General features: G+C 40.0%; 1 non-coding gene across 1 annotated transcript; it reads left to right on the forward strand.

The window, feature by feature from the left end:
• Nucleotides 1–17,110: 17,110 nt before the first annotated feature.
• LOC130984401 (small nucleolar RNA R71) lies at nt 17,111–17,214 on the forward strand. Its single transcript, XR_009088339.1, has one exon. It is a non-coding gene; the product is annotated as a small nucleolar RNA R71 (small nucleolar RNA).
• Nucleotides 17,215–26,740: the final 9,526 nt, after the last annotated feature.

Consider the following 26,740-nt stretch of genomic DNA (forward strand, 5'->3'; position numbering starts at 1 on the left):
TAATTCAAATAGTTAGTGAGTCAGTGAGTTAGTTGCTTGAATTTAAAGGCATAAAGAAAGAAAGCAAGTAACAGAGTGCAGAAATTAAAATTCAACAAGTAACTTGAATTGAATTAACAAAACAAGAAAAATGCTCAATCTAGTTAACTTCCAATTTGAGAATTGTCAATCGAAAACCAATCCCCGGCAACGGCGCCATAAACTTGATGATACGATTTTAGGAAATTGCACGATCGGCAAAAATTCCTTCCGGCAAGTGCACCGGTTATCGTCAAGTAAAAACTCACAATAGAGTGAGGTCGAATCCAGTGAGCAATTCGGATTAGAAGTGTGTTCTAGTTGAGCGGAATCAAGATTTAGATGAGAATTGCGGAATGTAAAATTGGCGGGAAACGTAAATGGCAAGAAATTGAAATTGCGGAATCTTAAATTGCATGAATTAAAGAGCGAGAAGCTAAATTGCTGAAATTAAAAAAAGGATCGGGGTGATTGCATGAATTTAATTGCAGAATGTAAGAGAAAGTGGTAGATCAGAAATGGGGAATTCATTGGGTTTCAGGAGATATTGAGATATCCGAATCAAAACATTTTTATCCCTTCCTCAACCAATGCGTTCATTGAATTTTGCTTGGCAATCTTATATGATTGGATCCCAATCCCTTGGCTCACTAATTCTCTCTAAAAACAAACAAATTCCCAATCCCTTGGTTTAAATGTTCATAAGAAGAGATGACGCTCGATCACTGATTATACCACACAGTTTCATGAACCACAATTTGGTAGGATTACATGTCACAATATCCATCCAAACCCCAATCCAATTCACTGTGAGAAAGCTTCTCTAGCATGAATCCTCCATTCCTTTCCCAAGGATCCGAAGGATTCCAATTATGGATAGTTTCTTTCCCAAGACAACTAACCAATGGAATTAGATTGAGAAGCTTTCTAACAAAAATTCAAGAGAAAAGATTGAAGAAGAAGATAAAAACTATTATTGATTCATTGAATTACAATAGAGCTCCTTAACCCAATGAAAGGGGGTTTAGTGAGTCATAGCTCTGAATTCAATTACAAAAAGTATGAAAGCTAGAAAAAAAATGATCCAAAGTCCTCCAACTAACTTAAATTCTATCCTATTTATACACTTTCTAAATTGAGCTTCTGTTGTGTTTCTTGGGCTTTGAGGCCTTTCCCTGATTTCCTTTTGCTTTGGGTTTATGATCCATAATCCTGATGAGGCTGCTGATCCAATTTTGTAACATTCATTGAGCCAACTTAGTGATAATCAAGTAATGACACATGACTCAACAAATTGAAATTCCAGACTCATCAATTCTTCAGGCCCAATCCCATAAACCATGATATTCAATTGGGTTTCATACCAGAGTACGTTTAAGTTAATGTTTGTGCTCAAATGCTAACTTAAAACTGCAATATCTTTGGCCCAGAAACCTTTTCAAATAGTGGCGTTTAAGTTGCAGTTTAAGCTTAAATTGCAACTTAAACGCCAGACACTTCCAGTGATGCCTTTTGTGGAAGCACGTTTAAGTTCCAGATTAAGCTTAAACTAGAACTTAAACGTTGGACACTCCTGGAGGTGGTATAACTCAAGCACGTTTAAGCTTCAGTTTAAGGTTAAACTAAAGCTTAAACGTGGAAATGGAAGAAAGCAACCCTGGAGGGTAAAGTAGTCGAACACGTTTAAGCTTCAGTTTAAGGTTAAACTAAAGCTTAAACGTGGAAATGAAGAAAGCAACCCTGGAGGAGAATTTTGGTCGAACACGTTTAAGCTTCAGTTTAAGGTTAAACTGAAGCTTAAACGTGGAAATGAAGAAAGCAACCCTGGAGGAGAATTTTGGTCGAACACGTTTAAGCTCCAGTTTAAGGTTAAACTGGAGCTTAAACGTGGAAATGGCTCCCTGGTGCATTTCTCATTTCTGGCGTTTAACTTCCAGTTTAAGGTTAAACTGGAGGTTACACGCCACTTTTAGCTTTTCCTCAGCTTTCATGATTTTGGCGTTTAAGCTCCAGTTTAAGCTTAAACTGGAGCTTAAACGCCACTGATAGTTCCCAGCATTATATGGCTTGGCAGTTTAAGTTCCAATTTAAGCTTAAACTGGAACTTAAACTCCACATGTGATATTCAAGCTTCCTTTATTGATTTTGTTGCTTCCTTGCCTAACCTCTTCTTCCCTGAAATCATCCAAACAATTGCATCAAAGTCTTGCAAAATTTCATGAGAAATCTTCCATTCATAGCATTCAAGTAATATAACTAAAAACTCATGGAATTTGCATCAAAATCATACTGTTTGGATGGTTTATTGCTTTGTTATTCAATTAACCATTCTTGGTTACTTTAAGCTCAAGAAAATGCATAAAACAACTAAAATTAACAGAAAAATGCTAGTGAAACTAGCCTAAGATGCCTTGGCATCACTAAAGACTTTTAATTAGGTATTTTAATTCTCCTTTATTCCATTCGATGCCGTGATCTGTGTGTTAAGTGTTTCAGGCTTTATAGGGCATGAATGAGTGGGAGATTGGAAAGGAAGCTTGCAAAAATGGAAGAAATACAAGAAATTAAAGAGATGACCAGCGATAAGTGACGCAGCCGCATGACTCACGCGACCACGCGGAAGAGAGGAAATTGCAGTGACGCGGCTGCATGGCTCAATCGACCGCGCGGATTGGAAAAGCACGAACGATGCGAATGCGTGGATGACGTGCACGCGTGATACAAAAAAGCTGAGTGACGCGATCGCGTGGACGACGCGGACGCGTGACGTGCGCGATCTGCAGATTACAAAAGTCATTGGCAGAGATTCTGTGCCGCATTTCAACCCAGTTTTTGGCCCAGAAACACAGATTAAAGTCAGGAAACATGCAGAGACTCAGGATGCTTTCATAATTCACAATTTTAGTTTCAGATGTAGTTTTTAGAGAGAGAGGCTCTCTCCTCTCTCTTAGGGATTTAGGATTAGGATTTTTAGAAATTAGGAATATTACTTCTTCATCACAGGTTCAATGTTCTTTAATTTATGTTTCTCTTCTACTTTTAGATATTCTAATACGTTTATCTGTTAATTACTTATGTTGCCCATTTGACTCATAAATCTTTTCATGTTAGATTTAAATTTATATTTAAATATAATTTGAGGTATTTTTAGATCTATGATTTTTATCTAGCTTTTTATATTCTTGGCTTTAATTGATTAATTGGTAACTCTTGAGTTGTCAAACTCATTGTTGACCGAAAATTGGAATTCTTCAAGAATTAACTTGAGTTCCAATAACTCTAGCCTTTTCCAAGGAAAGACTAGGACCTGAGGGACCAAACTTATTCCATCCACTTAACTTACCTTCATAGTTAGAGGTTAACTTAGTGGGAGAAAAATCCAATTCTCATCACGATTGATAAGGATAACTGGGATAGGACTTCCAGTTTTCATACATTGCCAAGAGTTTTATTAGTTATTAATTTATTAATTGTTGCAATCTATTTCTCTTGCCCAAAACCTTTTACAAACCCCAAACACTGTTTTTTTCCATAACCATTAATAAATCATACTTCCCTGCAATTCCTTGAGAAGACGACCCGAGGTTTGAATACTTCAGTTTATAAATTTATTTGGTTTTGTTACTTGTGACAACCAAAACGTTTGTACGAAGGGATTTTCTGTTGGTTTAGAATCTATACTCACAACGCGACTATATTTTTACAAATTCTTTACTAGCAAAAATCCTAACGTCAGCGGGCTCAGCTTTGTTTTCAGAAAAGTGTGAGTTAGGAATGGATGTTAGTTAGGACGTTAGTGGTGTTAACGTTAAGTGAAAATGTGGGTTCGAGAACGTTAGTGATGATCACCTTTTTCACTAACGTTCCAACCTAAAGTGATCCACGTTAACTTCAACGTTAGTGGCACTAACGTGACCACTAACGTTGCCTCTTGATCCTTCGCAATCGTTATTAGAAGTCACCTTCTCCAATAACGTTGCCTTTTGCCCCCTTTCCCTACGTTAGAGTTCACGTTAGTATAACTAACGTGACTCTTAACGTGGGCATGCCTAAGCTTCGAGAGTGTTAGTGACACTTACTTTTGTCACTAACGCTTCAAATGCCCCTCCTTCCCACGTTAGAGTTCACGTTAATTGGATTAACGTGGTGACTAACGTGGTAGTGAATGCCATCTCCAATGTTAGTGACAAAGGTGAGTGTCACTAATGTTAGCTTATCATGCTTAGCTCCACGTTACTTCTCATGTTAGTGGTCTTAACATGACCACTAACGTGGGCACTCTTGGGTTGGTCCAACGTTAGTGACAAAGGTGAGTGTCACTAACGTTGGTCATTAATTCCTCATCCCACATTAGAGTTCACGTTAATTAGATTAACGTGACTCTTAACGTGGCTTAATTTGTGCCTTTGTGGAACGTTAGTGGCATTGACTTTTACCACTAACGTTGGAGCTCCTCTTTTCCTCACGTTAGCTACCACGTTAATGTAGTTAACGTGGCAACTAACATGGGCTATGATGGCTTCGAAGGCGTTATTGGTGGTCACCGTTTCCATTAACGCTACAAGCTTGTCCCCATTCCACGTTAGTGGTCACGTTAATTAGATTAACGTGGCTGCTAACGTTGTTCCTTCTAGCTTCCTTTGTCCTGAAATCAAGCAATTAAAGTGCATCAAAGCTTTGCTCCAAGTCATGAAATTATGCATCATCAATTATATCATTCAATTCCTGCCTAATCCTCATGAAATCATGTAAAGTTCACAATAATTGCTTGAATCAAGGTGTGAGTGTATTTTCATCCAAAACTTGCTTATTTCCTAAGAAAATGCATGAAACTACCCTAAAATAGTAAAGAAAAGGTCAGTGAAACTGACCTAGATGTCCTGGCATCAAGGGTCGATCCCACGGAGATTGACGGCTTGAAGCAAGCTATGGTCATCTTATAAATCTCAGTCAGGCAGATTCAAATGGTTATGGAGTTTTAATAATTTAAAAGATAAATAAACATAAAATAAAGATTGAGATACTTATGTAATTCATTGGTGGGAATTTTAGATAAGCGTATGGAGATGCGTTGTTCCTTCTGAATCTCTGCTTTCCTATTGCCTTTATCCAATCCTTCATACTCCTTTCTATGGCAAGCTGTATGTTGGGTGTCACCATTGTCAATGGCTACTTCCCGTCCTCTCAGTGAAAATGGTCCTCTACGGTTTCTGTACGGCTAATCAACTGTCGAATTTTCTCGTATCGGATGAAAAATATCATGCACATATATCGAAAGGGTAATCAGCTGTTGGTTCTCGATCGTGTAGGAATAGGATTTAGTATCCTTTTGCGTCTGTCACCATGCCCTACAGTCACAAGTTTGAAGCTCGTCACAGTTATCCCATCCCAGATCCTACTCGGAATACCACAGACAAGGTTTAGACTTTTCGAATCTCAAGAATGCTACCAATTGATTCTAGCTTACACCACGAAGACTCTAATCTCGGATTCAGATGCCCCATTGTCAGAGGGGAGTCGATGTGAATCGTTGATTAGAAACCCAAGAGATATACATTCAAGCTTGTTTCCATGTAAAACGGAAGTGGTTGTCAATCACGCGTTCATAAGTGAGAATGGTGATGAGTGCCACATAATCATCACATTCATCATGTTATTGTGTGCGAATGAATATCTTAGAATAATAATAAGTATGAATTGAATAAAAGAACAATAGTACTTTGCATTAATACTCGAGGAACAACAGAGCTCCACACCTTAATCTTTGGTGTGTAGAAACTCCACCGTTGAAAATACATAAGTGAAAAGAGGGTAGGCATGGCCGAATGGCCAGCCTCCCAAAACATGAACAATGGTCCAAAGAAGTTCCAAAAGCTCCAAGATGTCTAATACAATAGTGAAAGGTCCTATTTATACTAGATTAGTTACTAGGATTTACAGAAATAAGTAAATAATGCAGAAATCCACTTTCGGGGCCCACTTGCTGTGTGCTTGGGCTGAGTATTGAAGCTTCCACGTGTAGAGGCCTTCCTTGGAGCTAAATGCCAGTTTGTAACTTGTTTCTGGCGTTTAACGCAGAATAGGGTAGAAAGCTGGCGTTGAGCGCCAGTTTGCGTCATCTAAACTTGGGCAAAGTATGGACTATTATATATTGCTGAAAAGCCCTAGATGTCTACTTTGCAACGCAATTGAGAGTGCACCATTTGGGTTTTTGTAGCTCAAAAATTCCATTTCGAGTGCAGGGAGGTCAGAATCTAACAGCATCAGCAATCTTTTTTCAGCCTTGAATCAGATTTTTGCTCAGGTCCCTCAATTTCTGCCAGAAAATACCTGAAATCACAGAAAAACACACAAACTCATAGCAAAGTCTAGAAATGTGAATTTTGCTTAAAAACGAATAAAAATATACTAAAAAGTAGCTAGATCCTACTAGAAACTATATAAAAATAATGCCAAAAAGCGTATAAATTATCCGCTCATCAGCAAGAAAGGAGAGTCTTAGGCTCCTATATCAACCCAAATCCATGAAACTGTGGCAGCAGCATCCTAAAGCCAACAATCCATGCCAATAACTTTGAGTTGAAACCTCAACTCATCACACTTGTCCAGAATAATTGTTCATATGGAGGAGGTGTCCAGGAGGACCCAAACTAATATCTCAATACATTCTTGAGGATCTGTGACACTGTAAAGACCAATGGTGTACATTCGGACACCTACAAGCTACTTTTGTTCCCTTTCTCACTCAGAGACAAGGCAACAAAGTGGTTGGAAGCATTTCCCAAGGAGAGCTTAACCACATGGGATGATGTTGTAAACAGATTCCTTGCAAGATTTTACCCTCCACAAAGAATCAACAGGCTAAGAGCTGAGGTGCAAACTTTCAGACAACTAGATGGTGAAACACTTTCTGAGGCCTGGGAGAGATTCAAAGATTTGACAAGAAGATGCCCATTAGAAATGTTCAATGAGTGGGTACAACTACACATCTTCTATGAAGGGCTGTCCTATGAATCAAAGAAGGCCGTGGATCATTCTTCAAGAGGCTCGCTCAACAAGAAGAAAACCATTGAAAAAGCCATTGATGTCATCGAGACTGTAGCTGAAAATGAGTATTTCTATGCTTCAGAAAGAACTCCGAAGAAAAGAGTGCTAGCACTCAATTTTGTGGACGCCTTGTTATCTCAAAACAAGGCAATTACGGCACAACTAGCAGCCTTAACCAAGAAGATGGAAGCTAATCAAGTCTCAGCCATTCAAGACCAAACTCCTCAACAAGAAGGAAGTACATCAGAATCTGAAGGTGACTGGGAACAAGCTAATTATGTGAACAACTCATCCAAACCACCATATGACTCCAACTCCAAGACATACAACCCAGGCTGGAAGAACCACCCAAATTTTGGGTGGGAAAACCAACAAAGCCATAACCAGGACCACAACAAACCTTATCCATCAAACAAACAACCATAGACCTTACCATAATTCACAAAACACATCATACCATGGCAACCAACCAACACACAATAATCACCATCATGACACACCACCCTCAACCATGCAACCATGTGAAATCAAGAGCAACTTTGAGAAAATGGAGGCTGCAATAGCACAACTATCATCACAGCTTACAGGAGCCGTCTCCAACCTTATGGAGAGACAAACATAGACTGATAGAAGGATAGACGCCAATGAAGAAAAATACTGGTCAAATATAAAAAATCAAGGCGCAACAATCTCAAAGTTGGAAGCACAAGTAGGGATTTTATCCAAGCAAATCCCAATGCCCACACACACATTTCCCAGTGATACCATGGCCAACCTGAGAAGGGAATGCAAGGCCATTACACTTAGAAGTGGGAAGATTGTAGAAGAAGGAACCCCAAGCAACGACAACCATGAAGGAGAAGTTACAAAAAAGCATGAAACAAGAATGAAGAAGAGACCCCTGCTCCATCTTTGTCAAAACCAGTCTTAAAGCCTTATGTGCCAAAGGCACCATACCCACAAAGGCTGGGAACAGATGGGAAGGATGGCCAATTCTCTAAGTTCCTAAAGATTTTCAAGAAGCTCCAAATCAACATACCATTTGCTGAGGCATTGAAGCAGATGCCACTTTATGCCAAATTCTTGAAAGAGTTCATAACAAGAAAAAGGAACTGGGGGGCAAAGGAGACCATAGTACTAACTGAGGAATGCAGCGCCATCATACAAAAGAAGCTACCTCAAAAGATGAAGGACCCAGGGAGTTTCTAAATTCCCTGCATCATAGGGGATATCACTATTGAGAAAGCCTTGTGTAATCTGGGAGCTAGCATAAATCTCATGTCCCTAACCATGATGAGAAGGATGAAGATTGAGGAAGCCAAGCCAACAAGGATGGCACTCCAATTGGCTGATAGAACATTCAAGATTCCACATGGGGTAGTGGAAGATTTGTTGGTGAAAGTGGGGGAATTCATTTTTCCAGTTGATTTTGTTGTGCTGGACATGGTAGAAGAGGCCAACACATCAATCATCCAAGGAAGGCCATTCTTAGCTACTGTCGGAGCCATTATTGATGTGCAAAAAGGGGAACTAGTCTTGAGATTGCATGAAGAGAAGATAGTCTTCAATGTCTTTAAGGAAATGAGTTACCCCAAGGAATCCATAAGAGAATGCATGATGGTAGACACCATAAAACAGATAGTTCAAGAAGTTTTAGAAGAAGAACAATGTGAAAGAACTATGGAGCTAGAACAACAAGCATCAAGTGGAGAACTACCACAAGGAATCATAAAGAATTCAGTCATACCAACCCCCACGGACAACAAAGAAACAGAGGCACCAAAACTAGAGCTGAAGCCTTTACCACCAAGCTTGAAATATGTACACTTGTGTGACAACAACACTTACCCAATGATCATCAATTTAGGCTTGAGTAAGGAACAAGAAGAAGAACTTATCCAAGTGCTGAGACAACACAAGGATGCTATAGGCTGGACACTTTCAGATTTAAAAAGGATCAGTCCTTCAATGTGCATGCACAAGATCCTACTTGAGAAAGATGCCAAACCTTCAAGGCAACAACATAGGAGGCTGAATCCAACCATGAATGAAGTAGTTCAAAAAAAAGTGTTGAAGTTTTGGCAAGCAGGGGTGATTTATCACATCTCAGACAGCCCTTGGGTAAGCCCGGTGCAAGTAGTCCCAAAGAAGGATGGGATCACTATTTTGTCAAATGAAAAGAATGAACTGATACCCACAAGGACAGTGACCGGATGGCGCATGTGCATTGACTATTGGAAACTCAATGAAGCTACCCGGAAAGATCACTTTCCCCTGCCCTTCATGGACCAGATGCTTGAAAGACTCGCAGGGCATGAATATTACTGCTTCTTGGATGGTTACTCTGGCTACAACCAAATAGTTGTACACCCCAAGGACTAGGAGAAAACCTCTTTTACTTGTCCCTATGGAGTTTTCGCTTACCGGAGGATGCCCTTTGGATTGTGCAATGCACTTGCAACATTCCAAAGGTGCATGCTCTCCATATTTTCAGACATGGTTGAGAAGTTCACAGAAGTATTCATGGACGACTTTCTGTGTTTGGAAATTCATATTCTGATTGCCTATGTCATCTTGCCCTAGTGCTAAAGAGGTGCCAAGAAACCAACTTGGTTTTAAACTGGGAGAAGTGCCATTTTATGGTAACTGAAGGGGTGGTTCTTGGTCACAGGATTTCTAAAAATGGCATAGAAGTGGACAAGGCAAAGGTGGAAGTAATAGAGAAGTTACCTCCACCTTGCAATGTCAAGGCAATCAGAAGCTTTTTGGGACACGCTGGGTTCTATAGGAGGTTTATTAAAGATTTTTCAAAGATTGCAAAACCTCTTAGCAACCTACTTGTCTCAAATACCCCCTTTGTTTTTTATAGAGAGTGCATGTTAGCCTTTGATGAGCTTAAGAAGAGACTCTCTTTTGCACCTATTATAGCACCACCTAGCTGGGACCTTCCCTTCGAATTAATGTGTGATGCATCTAATTTTGCTGTTGGTGCTGTTCTAGGACAGAGGAAAGACAAGCTAGTACATGTTATTTACTATGCTAGCAAGGTCCTCAATGAGAATTAAAAGAACTACACCACAACAAAGAAAGAACTTTTAGCCATAGTCTTTGCTTTTGATAAGTTTGGATCATATCTTATTGGCTCTAAAGTAATTGTATTCACTGATCATGCAGCACTCAAATACTTGCTTACCAAACAAGAATCTAAGCCCAGATTAATAAGATGGATTCTGCTACTCCAAGAGTTTGACATTGAGATTAAAGATAGGAGCGAAGCAGAGAACAAGGTAGCTGACCACCTCTCAAGAATTCCACAAGAAGAAGAAGAGAAGCATCAAGTTGCAGTAAATGAAAGCTTCCCTAATGAGCAGTTGATGATGGTCCAAGTAGCCCCTTGGTTTACAGACATAGCTAATTTCAAGGCTATTGGGGAGCTACCAACTAACATCAACAAACACATGAGGAGAAAACTAATCAAGTATGCCAAACACTACATCTGGGATGACCCCTACTTGTTCAAGAAGTGTGCTGATGGAATCTAGAGAAGGTGTGTCTCCCATGAAGAAGGGCAGGAAGTGCTGTGGCAGTGCCATGGATTCGCATATGGAGGTGGTGCACGAAATTGTGATCATCAATAGCGCCATCAACATGGTACGCTCAATTGTAATCTCAACTCTTTATCACAACTTCGCACAACTAACCAGCAAGTGCACTGGGTCATCCAAGTAATAAACCTTACGCGAGTAAGGGTCGATCCCACAGAGATTGTTGGTATGAAGCAAGCTATGGTCATCTTGTAAATCTCAGTCAGGCGGATTCAAATGGTTATGGAGGATTAATGATTAAAAGATGAATAAAACATAAAATAAAGATAGAGATACTTATGTAATTCATTGGTGAGAATTTCAGATAAGTGTATGGAGATGCTTTGTCCCTTCCGTCTCTCTGCTTTCCTACTGTCTTCATCCAATCCTTCTTACTCCTTTCCATGGCAAGCTGTATGTTGGATATCACCGTTGTCAATGGCTACAGTCTCGTCCTCTCAGTGAAAATGTTCAACGCGTTCTGTCACAGCACAGCTATTCATCTATCGGTTCTCGATCATGTCGGAATAGAATCCAGTGATTCTTTTGTGTCTGTCACTAACGCCCCACAATCGCGAGTTTGAAGCTCGTCACAGTCATTCAATCCCTGAATCCTACTCAAAATACCACAGGCAAGGTTTAGACCTTTCAGATTCTCAAGAATGGCCGCCAATGGATCCTAGCTTATACCACGAAGATTCTAATTAAGGACTCCAAGAGATATCCACTCAATCTAAGGTAGAACGGGGGTGGTTGTCAGGCACACGTTCATAGGTGAGAATGATGATGAGTGTCACAGATCATCACATTCATCAAGTTGAGAAACAAGTGATATCTTAGAACAAGAACAAGCTGAATTGAATAGAAGAACAATAGTAATTGCATTAATACTCGAGGTACAGCAGAGCTCCACACCTTAATCTATGGTGTGTAGAAACTCTACCGTTGAAAATACATAAGAACAAGGTCTAGGCATGGCCGAATGGCCAGCCTCCCAAAGAGGGTTCAATCATAAAAACATGATCAAGATCTGAAGATTGAAAGATTCTCTAAATACAATAGCAAAAGGTCCTATTTATAGAGAATTAGTAGCCTAGGGTTTACAGAAATGAGTAAATGACGTAAAAATCTACTTTCCGGCCCACTTGGTGTGTGCTTGAGCTGAGCATTGAAGCTTCCATGTGTAGAGACTTTTCTTGGAGTTAAACGCCAGCTTTTGTGCCAGTTTGGGCTTTTAACTCCCACTTTTGTGCCAGTTCCGGCGTTTAACACCGGAAATTCTGAAGCTGACTTGGAACGCCTGTTTGGGCCATCAAATCTCGGGCAAAGTATGGACTATTATATATTGCTAGAAAGCCCTGGATGTCTTTTCCAACGCAATTGAGAGCGCGCCAATTGGGCTTCTGTAGCTCCAGAAAATCCACTTCGAGTGCAGGGAGGTCAGAATCCAACAGCATCTGCAACCCTTTTCAGCCTCTGAATCAGATTTTTGCTCATGTCCCTCAATTTCAGCCAGAAAATACCTAAAATCACAGAAAAACACAAAAACTCATAGTAAAGTCCAAAAAAGTGAATTTTAAATAAAAACTAATAAAAATATAATAAAAACTAACTAAAACATACTAAAAGCATACTAAAAACAATGCCAAAAAGCGTATAAATTATCCGCTCATCACAACACTAAACTTAAATTGTTTCTTATCCCCAAGCAACTGAAAATCAAATAGGATAAAAAGAAGAGAATATACAATGAATTCCAAAAACATCTCTGAAGATCAGTATTAATTAGATGAGTGGGACTTTTAGCTTTTTGCCTCTGAACAGTTTTGGCATCTCACTTTATCCTTTGAAGTTCAGAATGATTGGCTCTTATAGTAACTCAGAATCCGGATAGTGTTATTGATTCTCCTAGTTAAGTATGATGATTCTTGAACACAGCTACTTTATGAGTCTTGGCCGTGGCCCAAAGCACTCTGTTTTCCAGTATTACCACCAGATACATCCATGCCACAGACACATAACTGGGTGAACCTTTTCAGATTGTGACTCAGCTTTGCTAGAGTCCCCAATTAGAGGTGTCCATGGTTCTTAAGCACACTCTTTTTGCTTCGGATCACGACTTTAACCGGTCAGTCTCAAGTTTTCACTTGACACCTTCACGCCACAAGCACATGGTTAGGGACAGCTCGGTTTAGCGGCTTAGACCAGGATGTTATTCCTGTAGGCCCTCCTATTCACTGATGCTCAAAGCCTTGGATCCTTTTTATTACCCTTGCCTTTTGGTTTAAAGGGCTATTGGCTTTTTCTGCTTGCTCTTTCTTTTTATTTTTTTGAAGAACACTGCTTTTTCTTGCTTCAAGAATCATTTTTATGATTTTTCAGATCCTCAGTAACATGTCTCCTTTTTCATCATTCTTTCAAGAGCCAACAATTTTAACATTCATGAACAACAAATTCAAAAGACATATGCATTGTTCAAGCATACATTCAGAAATCAAAAGTATTGCCACCACATCAAAATAATTAATCTGTTATAAAATTCGAAATTCATACAATTCTTCTCTTTTTCAATTAAGAACATTTTTCATTTAAGAAAGGTGATGGATTCATAGGACATTCATAACTTTAAGGCATAGACACTAAGACACTAATGATCACAAGACACAAACATAAATAAAACATAAAGCATAATTTTCGAAAAATAGAAAAATAAAGAACAAGGAGATTAAAGAACGGGTCCACCTTAGTGATGGTGGCTTGTTCTTCCTCTTGAAGATCTTATGGAGTGCTTGAGCTCCTCAATGTCTCTTCCTTGCCTTTGTTGCTCCTCTCTCATGATTCTTTGATCTTCTCTAATTTCATGGAGGAGGATGGAATGTTCTTGGTGCTCCACCCTTAGTTGTCCCATGTTGGAACTCAGTTCTCCTAGGGAGGTGTTGATTTGCTCCCAATAGTTTTGTGGAGGAAAGTGCATCCCTTGAGGCATCTCAGAGATTTCATGATGAGGAATTTCCTCATGTCCATGAGTGGGATCTCTTGTTTGCTCTATCCTCTTCTTAGTGATGGGCTTGTCCCCATCAATGAGGATGTCTCCCTCTATGTTAATTCCAACTGAATTACAGAGGTGACAAATGAGATGAGGGAAGGCTAACCTTGCCAAGGTAGAGGACTTGTCCGCCACCTTATAAAGTTCTTGGGATATAACCTCATGAACTTCTACTTCCTCTCCAATCATGATGCTATGAATCATGATAGCCCGGTCTATAGTAGCTTCAGACCGGTTGCTAGTGGGAATGATTGAGCGTTGGATAAACTCCAACCATCCCCTAGCCACGGGCTTGAGGTCATGCCTTCTCAGTTGAACCGGCTTCCCTCTTGAATCTCTCTTCCATTGAGCGCCCTCTTCACAAATGTCTATGAGGACTTGGTCCAACCTTTGATCAAAGTTGACCCTTCTAGTGTAGAGGTGTTCATCTCCTTGCATCATGGGCAAGTTGAATGCCAACCTTACATTTTCCGGACTAAAATCTAAGTATTTCCCCCGAACCATTATAAGCCAATTCTTTGGGTCCGGGTTCACACTTTGATCATGGTTCTTGGTGATCCATGCATTGGCATAGAACTCTTGAACCATTAAGATTCTGACTTGTTGAATAGGGTTGGTAAGAACTTCCCAACCTCTTCTTCGGATCTCATGTTGGATCTCCGAATATTCACTCTTTTTGAGTTTGAAATGGACCTCGGGGATCACCTTCTTCATGGCCACAACTTCATAGAAGTGGTCTTGATGCACCCTTGAGATGAATCTCTCCATCTCTCATGACTCAGAGGTGGAAGCTTTTGCCTTCCCTTTCCTCTTTCTAGAGGTTTCTCCAGCCTTAGGTGCCATAAATGGTTATGGAAAAACAAAAAGCAACGCTTTTACCACACCAAACTTAGAAGGTTTGCTCGTCCTCAAGCAAAAGAGGAAAGAAAAAAGTAGAAGAAGAAGAAATAGAGGAGATGAAGGGGGCTTTTGTGGTTCGACTGAGGGGGAGAAGTAGTGTTTAGGTTGTGTAAAAATGAAAGAGTGAAGAAGGGTTTATATAGGGGTGGAGAGAGGGGTAGGGTTCGGCCATTATGGGTGGGTTTGGGAGGGAAAGTGGTTTGAATTTGGATGGTGGGGTAGGTGGGGTTTTATGAATGATGGATGTGATTGGTGAAAAGAATGGTAGGATTTGATAGCTGAGGTTTTTTTTTTTTTTGGGAAGAGGTATTGAGGTGATTGGTGAATGGGTGAAGAAGAGAGAGTGGTGGGGTAGGTGGGGATCCTGTGGGGTCCACAGATCCTGAGGTGTCAACGATAGCTCATCCCTGCACCAAGTGGCGTGCAAAATGCCCTTTCTGCCAATCCTGGCATTAAACGCCGGGTTGCTGCCCTTTTCTGGCGTTAAACACCAGTCTGGTGCCCCTTTCTGGCGTTAAACACCAGTCTGGTGCCCCTTTCTGGCGTTAAACACCCAGAATGGTGCCAGACTGGGCGTTAAACGCCCATTTGCTGCCCTTACTAGCGTTTAAACGCCAGCAAGCTTTTCCTCTAGGGTGTGCTATTTTTCTTTATGTTTTTCATTCTGTTTTTGCTTTTTCAATTGTTTTTGTGACTTTACATGATCATCAACCTATAGAAAACATAAAATAACAATGGAAAATAGATAAATATAACATTGGGTTGCCTTCCAACAAGCACTTCTTTAATGTCAGTAGCTTGACAGAGGGCCCTCATGGAGCCTCACAGATGTTCAGAGTAATGTTGGAACCTCCCAACACTAAACTTAGAGTTTGAATGTGGGGGTTCAACACCAAACTTAGAATTTGGTTGTGGCCTCCCAACACCAAACTTAGAGTTTGACTGTGGAGGCTCTGTTTGACTCTGTTTTGAGAGAAGCTCTTCATGCTTCCTCTCCATGGTTACAGAGGGATATCCTTGAGCCTTAAACACAAAGGATTATTCATTCACTTGAATGATCAATTCTCCTCTGTTAACATCAATCACAGCCTTTGCTGTGGCTAGGAAGGGTCTGCCAAGGATGTTGGATTCATCCATGCACTTTCCAGTCTCTAGGACTATGAAATCAGCAGGGATGTAATGGTCTTCAACCTTTATCAGAACATCCTCTACAAGTCCATAAGCTTATTTTCTTAAATTGTCTGCTATCTCTAGTGAGATTCTTGCAGCTTGTACCTCAAAGATCCCTAGCTTCTCCATTACAGAGAGAGGCATGAGGTTTATGCTTGACCCTAGGTCACACAGAGCCTTCTCGAAGGTCATGGTGCCTAATGTACAAGGTATTGAGAACTTCCCAGGGTCCTGTCTCTTTTGAGGTAATCTCTGCCTAGTCAAGTCATCCAGTTCTTTGGTGAGCAAAGGGGGTTCGTCCTCCCAAGTCTCATTACCAACTAACTTGTCATTTAGCTTCATGATTGCTCCAAGGTACTTAGCAACTTGCTCTTCAGTGACATCTTCGTCCTCTTCAGAGGAAGAATACTCATCAGAGCTCATGAATGGCAGAAGTAAATCCAATGGAATCTTTATGGTCTCAGTGTGAGCCTCAGATTCCCATGGTTCCTCATTAGGGAACTCATTGGAGGCCAGTGGACATCCATTGAGGTCTTCCTCAGTAGCGCTCACTGCCTCTTTCTCCTCTCCAAATTCGGCCATGTTGATGGCCTTACACTCTCCTTTTGGATTCTCTTCTGTATTGCTTGGGAGAGTACTAGGAGGGAGTTCAGTAACTTTCTTACTCAGCTGACCCACTTGTGCCTCCAAGTTTCTAATGGAGGACCTTGTTTCAGTCATGAAACTTTGAATGGTTTTGATTAGATCAGAGACCATGGTTGCTAAGTCAGAGTGGCTCTGCTTAGAATTCTCTGTCTGTTGCTGAGAAGATGATGGAAAAGGCTTGCCATTGCTAAACCTGTTTCTTCCACCATTATTGTTGTTGAAACCTTGTTGAGGTCTCTGTTGATCCTTCCATGAGAGTTTTGGATGATTTCTCCATGAAGGATTATAGGTGTTTCCATAGGGTTCTCCCATGTAATTCACCTCTTCCATTGATGGGTTCTCAGGATCATAAGTTTCTTCTTCAGATGAAGCATCCTTAGTACTGCCTGGTGCAGCTTGCATTCCAGAAAAACTTTGAGAAATCATATTGACTTGCTGAGTCAATATTTTGTTCTGAGCCAATATGGCATTCAGAGTATCAATCTCAAGAACTCCTTTCTTCTGATTTGTCCCATTATTCACAGAATTTCTCTCAGAGGTGTACATGAATTGGTTATTTGTAACCATTTCAATGAGTTCCTGAGCTTCTTCAGGCATCTTCTTCAGATGAAGAGATCCACCTGCAGAATTGTCCAATGACATCTTGGATAGTTCAGACAGACCATCATAGAATATGCATATGATGTTCCATTCTGAAAGCATGCTAGAAGGACACCTTCTGATCAATTGCTTGTATCTTTCCCAAGCTTCATAGAAGGATTCACCTTCCTTCTGTCTGAAGGTTTGGACTTCCACTCTAAGCTTACTCAATTTTTGAGGTGGAAAGAACTTTGCCAAGAAGGCATTGACTAGCTTTTCCCAAGAGTTCAGGCTTTCTTTAGGTTGTGAGTCCAACCATATCCTAGCTCTGTCTCTTACAGAAAAAGAGAAGAGCATAAGTCTGTAGACCTCAGGGTCAACCCCATTGGTCTTGACAGTGTCACAGATTTGCAAGAATTCAGCTAAGAATTGATGAGGATCTTCCAAGGGAAGTCCATGAAACTTGCAATTCTGTTGCATTAGAGAAACTAATTGAGGCTTAATCTCAAAGTTGTTTGCTCCAATGGCAGGGATAGAGATGCTTCTCCCATAGAAGTCGGGAGTAGGTGCAGTAAAGTCACCCAGCACCTTCCTTGCATTGTTGGCATTATTGTTGTTTTCGGCTACCATATCTTCTTCTAGTTTGAAGATTTCTGATAGGTCCTCTCCAGAGAGTAGTGCTTTAGCTTCTCTTAGCTTCCGCTTTAAGGTCCTTTCAGGTTTAGGGTCAGCCTCAACAAGAATGCTTTTGTCTTTGCTCCTGCTCATATGAAAGAGAAGAGAACAAGAAAATATGGAATCCTCTATGTCACAGTATAGAGATTCCTTGAGATGTCAGAGGAAAAGAAGAATAGAAGGAGGAGGTAGAATAAGAAGAATTCGAACTTATCAAGAGAGATAGAGTTCGAATTGTTGATAGTGGAGGAGTGTTAGTCCTTAAATAGAAGGAGGTGAGAAGAGGGGAAGAATTTTCGAAAATGAATTAAAAGATTTTGAAGAAATTTTGAAAAATTGAAGAATGATTTTCGAAAATTAAAGTTGGGAAAGAAATAAAGTGATTTTTGAAAAAGATTTTGAAATTAGAAATCAAAAAGATTGAAAATTATTTGGAAAAAGATGTGATTAAGAAGATATGATTGAAGAGTTATGGTTTTAAAAAGATTTGATTAAAAAGATAAGATTGAAAAACAATTTAAAAAGATTTGATTTTTAAAATTAATGACTTGGCTAACAAGAAATTTAAAGGATATGATTCAAACATTAAACATTTCTTAACAGAAAAGGCAACATACTTGAAATGTTGAATCAAATCATTAATTGTTAGCAAGTATTTTTTGAAAATGAAAAGAACTTGATTTTGAAAATATATGATTGAAAAGATATGGTTTGAAAAAGATTTGATTTTGAAAAATTATGAAAACTTGAAAAAAAAAAATTGAATTAAAGACAAAATCTTCCCTCTTGTGCCATCCTGGCGTTAAACGCCCAGAATGGTATCCATTCTGGCGTTTAACGCCCAAAATGCTACCCTTTTGGGCGTTAAACACCCAGCCAAGTACCCTGGCTGGCATTTAAACGCCAGTTTTCCTTCTTCACTGGGCGTTTTGAACGCCCAGCTTTTTCTGTGTGATTCCTCTGCTGTATGTTCTGAATCTTCAATTCTCTGTATTATTGACTTGAAAAGACACAATTTTGAAAATTTTTTTGAATTTTTGATGATGAGAAACAACCAAAATGCAACTGATCATGGAAAACTAAGATCAAATAAACAATGCATGCAAGACACCAAACTTAGAAGTTCGCATACTACTGACTATAATAATTTAAAGATGCATGTAAGAAACAACTAAACACACAAAACAAGAGAATTTAAAGATCAGAGCAAGGAAATCATCAAGAACAACTTGAAGATCAATGAAGAACATAATGCATGTAATTTTCGAAAATTAGAAGAATGAAGACATGCAATTGACACCAAACTTAAAATTAGACACTAGACTCAAATAAGAAACATAAAAATATTTTTGATTTTAAGATTTTATAAATTTTTTTGTGCTTTTTCGAAAATTGAGTGGAAAAGAAAAACAAGGGTTCAAAATTCTTAATGAGAATTTCCAGGAATCATGCAATGTTAGTCTAAAGCTGCAGTCTAAAAAGATTAGACATGGCTAGCCAAGCTTCAGCAGGACATTACATTCAAGAGCTATATTGATGAGAATCAATCAGCTTTGGTGATTGATGAGCGGATAATTTATACGCTTTTTGGCATTGTTTTTAGTATGTTTTTAGTGTGTTTTAGTTAGTTTTTATTATATTTTTATTAGCTTTTAGTTAAAATTCACTTTTCTGGACTTTACTATGAGTTTGTGTATTTTTCTGTGATTTCAGGTATTTTCTGGCTGAAATTGAGGGACCTGAGCAAAAATCTGATTCAGAGGCTGAAAAGGACTGCAGATGCTGTTGGATTCTGACCTTCCTGCACTCGAAGTGAATTTTCTGGAGCTACAGAGGCCCAATTGGCGCGCTCTCAACTGAGTTGGAAAGTAGACATCCTGGGCTTTCCAGCAATGTATAATAGTCCATACTTTACCCGAGATTTGATGGCCCAAACCGGCGTTCCAAATCAGCTCAAGAATGCTCGGCGTTAAACGCCGGAACTGGCACAGGAATGGGAGTTAAACGCCCAAACTGGCACAAAAGCTGGCGTTTAACTCCAAAAGAAGTCTCTACACGAAAATGCTTCAATGCTCAGCCCAAGCACACACCAAGTGGGCCTGGAAGTGGATTTTTATGTACCCTAAGCTACTAGTTCTCTACATATAGGACCTTTTACTATTGTATTCTTATCTTGGTAGCTATCTTTGAGTAGTCTTATGCTATCTTAGATCATGGGGCTGGCCTCACGGCCATGCCTGAACCTTGTTTTTATGTATTTTCAACGGTGGAGTTTCTACACACCATAGATTGAGGTGTGGAGCTCTGCTGTACCTCGAGTATTAATGCAATTACTATTGTTCTTCTATTCAATTCAGCTTATTCTTGTTCTAAGATACTCATTCGCACCTAAGAACATGATGAATGTGATGATTATGTGACACTCATCATCATTCTCACCTATGAACGCGTGCCTGACAACCACTCCCGTTCTACAAGCAAACAAGGCTTGAATGTTTATCTCTTGGATCCCTTAATCAGAATCTTCGTGGTATAAGCTAGAATTGATGGCGGCATTCAAGAGAATCCGGAAGGTCTAAACCTTGTCTGTGGTATTCTGAGTAGGATTCAATGATTGAATGACTGTGACGAGCTTCAAACTCCTGAAGGCTGGGCGTTAGTGACAGACGCAAAAGAATCAATGGATTCTATTCCAACCTGATTGAGAACCGACAAATGATTATCTGTGCTGTGACAGAGCGCGTTGAACATTTTCACTGAGAGGACGGGACTGTAGCCACTGACAACGGTGATGCCCAACATACAGCTTGCCATGGAAAGGAGTAAGAAGGATTGGATGAAGACAGTAGGAAAGCAGAGAGACGAAAGGGACAAAGCATCTCCATACGCTTATCTGAAATTCTCACCAATGAATTACATAAGTATCTCTATCCTTATTTTATATTCTATGTTATCCTCGATAACCATTTGAGTCTGCCTGACTAAGATTTACAAGGTGACCATAGCTTGCTTCATACCAACAATCTCCGTGGGATCGACCCTTACTCGCATAAGGTTTATTACTTGGACGACCCAGTGCACTTGCTGGTTAGTTGTGCGAAGTTGTGATAAAGAGTTGAGATTATAATTGAGCGTACCATGTTGATGGCGCCATTGATGATCACAATTTCGTGCACCAAGTTTTTGGCGCCGTTGCCGGGGATTGTTGAGTTTGGACAACTGACGGTTCATCTTGTTGCTTAGCTTAGGTATTTTTTTTTCAGAGTTCTTAAGAATGAATTCTAGTGTTTCAAGGTGATGTTATTATCATCACCAATGCTGATTGATTTTCATCAATTTAGCTCTTGAATGCAATGTCCTGCTGAAGCTTGGCTAGCCATGTCTAATTTCTTTAGACTGAAGCTTTAGACTAACATTGCATGATTCCTGGAATTCTTATTAAGAATTTTGATATCTTTATTTTCTTTTCCACTTAATTTTCAAAAAATCCAAAATAAATTACAAAATTATTAAAAACCAAAAATATTGTATGTTTCTTGTTTGAGTCTAGTGTCTCATTTTAAGTTTGGTGTCAATTGCATGTTTCTGTTCTTCTTGCATTCATTTATGTGTCTTAAGTGATCTTCAAGTTGTTCTTGATGATTTCCTTGCTCTGATCTTTAAATTCTCTTGACTTGAGTGTTTTGTTGTTTCTCATATGCATTCTAATTCTGTTAGTGTCAGTAGTATACAAACTTCTAAGTTTGGTGTCTTGCATGCATTGTTTGTTTGATTTTAGTTGCATTTTGATTATTCCTCATCATTAAAAAAAAATTCAAAAAAATTTTTAATTTGTGTCTTTTCAAGTCAATAATACAGAGAATTGAAGATTCAGAACATACAGCAGAGGAATTACACAGAAAAAGGCTGGGCGTTCAAAACGCCCAGTGAGGAAGGAAAACTGGCGTTTAAACGCCAGCCAGGGTGCCTAGCTGGGTGTTTAACCCCCAAAAGGGGTGAGTTTTGGGCGTTAAACGCCAGAATGTATACCATTCTGGGCGTTTAACGCCAGGATGGCACAAGAGGGAAGATTTTGTTTTTAATGCCAATTTTTTTTTTAGTTTTCAAAATTTTTCAAAATCAAATCTTTTTCAAATCATATCTTTTCAATCATATTTTCAAAATCAATTTCTTTCCATTTTTCAAAAATACTTGCTAACAATTAATGATTGATTCAACATTTCAAGTATGTTGCCTTTTCTGTTGAGAAAGGTTTAATGTTTGAATCATATCTTTTCTTGCTAGCTAAGTCATTAATTTTAAAATCAAATCTTTTTAAATTGTTTTCCAAATCATATCTTTTTTATGACATCTTTTTAAAAATAGTTTTCAATCATATCTTTTTGATTTCTTATTTCAAATTCCTTTTCAAAAATCACTTGATTTGTTTCTCACTTTTAGTTTTCGAAAATCATCAATCAATTTTTCAAAATGTTTTTAAAAATCTTTTACTTAATTTTCGAAAATTTCTTCCCTTCTTCTCACATCCTTCTATTTATGGACTAACACTACTCCTCAATGCACAATTCGAACTCCATCTTTCTTGATAAGTTCGAATTCTTCTACCTCTTCCTTCTATTTTTCTTTTCCTCTGACACCTCAAGGAATCTCTATACTGTGACATAGAGGATTCCATATTTTCTTGTTCTCTTCTCTTTCATATGAGCAGGAGCAAAGACAAAAGCATTCTTGTTGAGGCTGACCTTGAACCTGAACAGACCTTGAAGCGAAAGCCAAGTGAAGCTAAGGCACAACTCTCTGTAGAGGACCTAACAGAAATCTTCAAACAAGAAGAAGACATGGCAGCCGAAAACAACAACAGTGCCGACAATGCAAGGAAGGTGCTGGGTGACTTTACTGCACCTACTCCCGACTTCTATGGGAGAAGCATCTATATCCCTGCCATTGGAGCAAACAACTTTGAGCTTAAGTCTCAATTAGTTTCTCTAATGCAACAGAATTGCAAGTTTCATGGACTTCCATTGGAAGATCCTCATCAATTTTTAGCTGAATTCTTGCAAATCTGTGACACTGTCAAGGCTAATGGGGTTGACCCTGAGGTCTACAGGCTTATGCTATTCCCCTTTGCTATAAGAGACAGAGCTAGGATATGGTTGGATTCACAACCTAAAGAAAGCCTGAACTCTTGGGAAAAGCTAGTCAATGCCTTCTTGGTAAAGTTCTTTCCACCTCAAAAATTGAGTAAGCTTAGAGTGGAAGTCCAAACCTTCAGACAGAATGAAGGTGAATCCCTCTATGAAGCTTGGGAAAGATACAAACAATTGATCAGAAAGTGTCCCTCTGACATGCTTTCTGAATGGAGCATCATAGGTATTTTCTATGATGGTCTGTCTGAACTGTCCAAGATGTCATTGGATAGTTCTGCTGGAGGATCTCTTCATCTGTAGAAGACGCCTACAGAAGCTCAGGAACTTATTGAAATGGTTGCAAATAACCAATTCATGTACACTTCTGAAAGGAATCCTGTGAGCAATGGGACGAATCAGAAGAAAGGAGTTCTTGAGATTGATACTCTGAATGCCATATTGGCTCAGAACAAAATATTGACTCAGCAAGTCAATATGATTTCTCAAAGTTTGTCTGGAATGCAAGCTGCACCAGGCAGTACTAAGGACGCTTCATCTGAAGAAGAAGCTTACGATCCTGAGAACCCTTCAATGGAAGAGGTGAATTACATGGGAGAACCCTATGGAAACACCTATAATTCTTCATGGAGAAATCATCCAAATCTCTCATGGAAGGATCAACAGAGACCTCAACAAGGTTTCAACAACAATAATGGTGGAAGAAACAGGTTTAGCAATGGCAAGCCTTTTCCATCATCTTCTCAGCAACAGACAGAGAGTTCTAAGCAGAGCCACTCTGACTTAGCAACCATGGTCTCTGATCTAATCAAAACCACTCAAAGTTTTATGACTGAAACAAGATCCTCCATTAGAAATTTGGAGGCACAAGTGGGACAGCTAAGTAAGAAAGTTACTGAACTTCCTCCTAGTACTCTTCCAAGCAATACAGAAGAGAATCCAAAAGGAGAATGCAAGGCCATTAACATGATCCACATGGCCGAACTAGGAGAGGAGGAAGAGGCAGTGAACGCTACTGAGGAAGACCTCAATGGACGTCCACTGGCCTCCAATGAGTTCCCTAATGAGGAACCATGGGAATCTGAGGCTCACACTGAGACCATAGAGATTCCATTTGATTTACTTCTGCCATTCATGAGCTCTGATGAGTATTCTTCCTCTGAAGAGGATGAGTATGTCACTGAAGAGCAAGTTGCTAAGTACCTTGGAGCAATCATGAAGCTAAATGACAAGTTATTTGGTAATGAGACTTGGGAGAACGAACCTCCTCTGCTCACCAAAGAACTGGATGACCTGTCTAGGCAGAAATTACCTCAAAAGAGACAAGATCCTGGGATGTTTTCAATACCTTGTACCATAGGCACCATGACCTTTAAGAAGGCTCTGTGTGACTTAGGGTCAAGTGTAAACCTCATGCCTCTCTCCGTAATGGAGAAGCTAGGGATCTTTGAGGTACAAGCTGCAAGAATCTCACTAGAGATGGCAGAAAATTCAAGAAAACAAGCTTATGGGCTTGTAGAAGATGTTCTGGTAAAGATTGAAGACCATTACATCCCTGTTGATTTCATAGTCCTAGAGACTGAGAAGTGCATGGATGAATCCATCATCCTTGGCAGACCCTTCCTAGCCACAGCAAAGGCTGTGATTGATGTGGACAGAGGAGAATTGATCATTCAAGTGAATGAAGAATCCTTTGTGTTTAAGGCTCAATGATATCCCTCTGTCACCATGGAGAGGAAGCATGAAGAGCTTCTCTCAAAACAGAGTCAAACAGAGCCCCCACAGTCAAACTCTAAGTTTGTTGTTGGGAGGCCACAACCAACTTCTAAGTTTGGTGTTGAACCCCCACATTCAAACTCTAAGTTTGGTGTTGGGAGGTTCCAACATTGCTCTAAGTATCTGTAAGGCTCCATGAGAGCCCACTGTCAAGCTACTCACATTAAAGAAGCGCTTGTTGGGAGGCAACCCAATGTTATATTTATCTATTTTCCATTGTTATTTTATGTTTTCTGTAGGTTGATGATCATGAGAAGTCACAAAATCAATTGAAAAAGCAAAAACAGAATAAAAAACAGAAAGAAAAATAGCACACCCTGGAGGAAGATCTTGCTGGTGTTTAAACGCTAGTAAGGGCAGCAAATGGGCGTTTAACGCCCAGTCTGGCACCATTCTGGGCGTTTAATGCCAGAAAGGGGCACCAGACTGGCGTTAAACGCCAGGAAAGGGCATGAAGCTGGCGTTAAACGCCAGAAATGGGCACCAGCCCGGCGTTTAACGCCAGAATTGGCATGAAGAGCCTTTTTGCTCGCCACTTGGTGCAGGGATGAATTTTCCTTGACACCTCAGGATCTGTGGACCCCACAGGATCCCCACCTACCCCACCACCCTCTCTCTTCTTCACCCATTCACCAATCACCTCAACACCTCTTCCCCAAAACCCTTCACCTATCAAATCCCACTATTCTCTTCACCACTCACATTCACCCTTCATAAAACCCCACCATTCAAATTCAAACCACTTTCTCTCCCAAACCCACCCATTCATAACCGAACCCTACCCCTCTCTCCACCCCTATATAAACCCACCTTCACTCCTTCATTTTCACACAACCTAAACACTACCTCTCCCCCTTTGGCCGAACCACAAAGCCACCTCCATCCCCTCTATTTCTTCTTCTTCTACTCTCTTCTTTCTTCTTTTGCTCGAGGACGAGCAAACCTTTTAAGTTTGGTGTGGTAAAAGCATTGCTTTTTGTTTTCCATAACCATTTATGGCATCCAAGGCCGGAGAAACCTCTAGAAAGAGGAAAGGGAAGGCAAAAGCTTCCACCTCCGAGTCATGGAAGATGGAGAGATTCATCTCAAGGGTGCATCAAGACCACTTCTATGAAGTTGTGGCCATGAAGAAGGTGATCCCCGAAGTCCCTTTCAAACTCAAAAAGAGTGAATATCCGGAGATCCGACATGAGATCCGAAGAAGAGGTTGGGAAGTTCTTACCAACCCCATTCAATAAGTCGGAATCTTAATGGTTCAAGAGTTCTATGCCAATGCATGGATCACCAAGAACCATGATCAAAGTGTGAACCCGAACCCAAAGAATTGGCTTACAATGGTTCGGGGGAAATACTTAGATTTTAGTCCGAAAAATGTAAGGTTGGCATTCAACTTGCCCATGATGCAAGGAGATGAACACCCTTACACTAGAAGGGTCAACTTTGATCAAAGGTTGGACCAAGTCCTCATAGACATTTGTGAAGAGGGCGCTCAATGGAAGAGAGATTCAAGAGGGAAGCCGGTTCAACTGAGAAGGCATGACCTCAAGCCCGTGGCTAGGGGATGGTTGGAGTTTATCCAACGCTCAATCATTCACACTAGCAACCGGTCCGAAGTTACTATAGACCGGGCCATCATGATTCATAGCATTATGATTGGAGAGGAAGTAGAAGTTCATGAGGTTATAGCCCAAGAACTTTATAAGGTGGCGGACAAGTTCTCTACCTTGGCAAGGTTAGCCTTTCCTCATCTCATTTGTCACCTCTGTTATTTAGTTGGAGTTGACATAGAGGGAGACATCCTCATTGATGAGGACAAGCCCATCACTAAGAAAAGGATGGAGCAAACAAGAGTCCCCACTCATCATGAAATCCCTGAGATACCTCAAGGGATGCATTTTCCTCCACAAAACTATTGGGAGCAACTGAACACCATCCTAGGAGAATTGAGTTCCAACATGGGACAACTAAGGGTGGAGCACCAAGAACATTCCATCCTCCTCCATGAAATTAGAGAAGATCAAAGAATCATGAGAGAGGAGCAACAAAGGCAAGGAAGAGACATTGAGGAGCTCAAGCACTCCATAAGATCTTCAAGAGGAAGAACAAGCCGCCATCACTAAGGTGGACCCGTTCTTTAATCTCCTTGTTCTTCATTT

This window comes from Arachis stenosperma, chromosome 5 (genome assembly GCF_014773155.1).
Source record: "Arachis stenosperma cultivar V10309 chromosome 5, arast.V10309.gnm1.PFL2, whole genome shotgun sequence".
Classification (NCBI taxonomy): Eukaryota; Viridiplantae; Streptophyta; class Magnoliopsida; order Fabales; family Fabaceae; genus Arachis; species Arachis stenosperma.